A 535-nucleotide genomic window follows, 5' to 3' on the forward strand; every position below is an offset into this window, starting at 1 on the left:
ATATATAATGCAAGAGAGTTAGGGGTTGAGGATTCAACCCACTAAGGGATAGTATCTATCCAATATACTGCTGGGAGGGTACCCAATTATTGTTACACTAGTGTTATAGCAAGTGTAATAAGTGGGTGTAGGTAAAAAAGGGGGGTGTTTTACCCTAAATTTATATAGCAATTAGACAATGGAGGATAATATGCTGTACCCAACGACTTGCAGACAGTGTATCCCGTTGAATTAATTAACTTAATATGTAACTAAAGTGACAAAAAACCACAAAGTACAAGTGTTTATGACAAACCATGTTATATTGACAAGTGGGTTTACAAATAAAAATACATAAGGAATTTGAGAATAAACATGAACTTAAACTTACAGCTGTTTCGGCCTAGCGTTGGCATGCCCCATTCTATCCGAATAGCTCCTACAGGAGTAATTAGCGGATGAAATGCTGAAATGGGGGTACATGCACGATTCGCTAGGCCTCTTCAGAGATTCACAAAAATTCCATACAAATATACAGTAAGAGATAAAAACAAAA

This window comes from Octopus bimaculoides, chromosome 7, assembly GCF_001194135.2.
Source record: "Octopus bimaculoides isolate UCB-OBI-ISO-001 chromosome 7, ASM119413v2, whole genome shotgun sequence".
Classification (NCBI taxonomy): domain Eukaryota; kingdom Metazoa; phylum Mollusca; class Cephalopoda; order Octopoda; family Octopodidae; genus Octopus; species Octopus bimaculoides.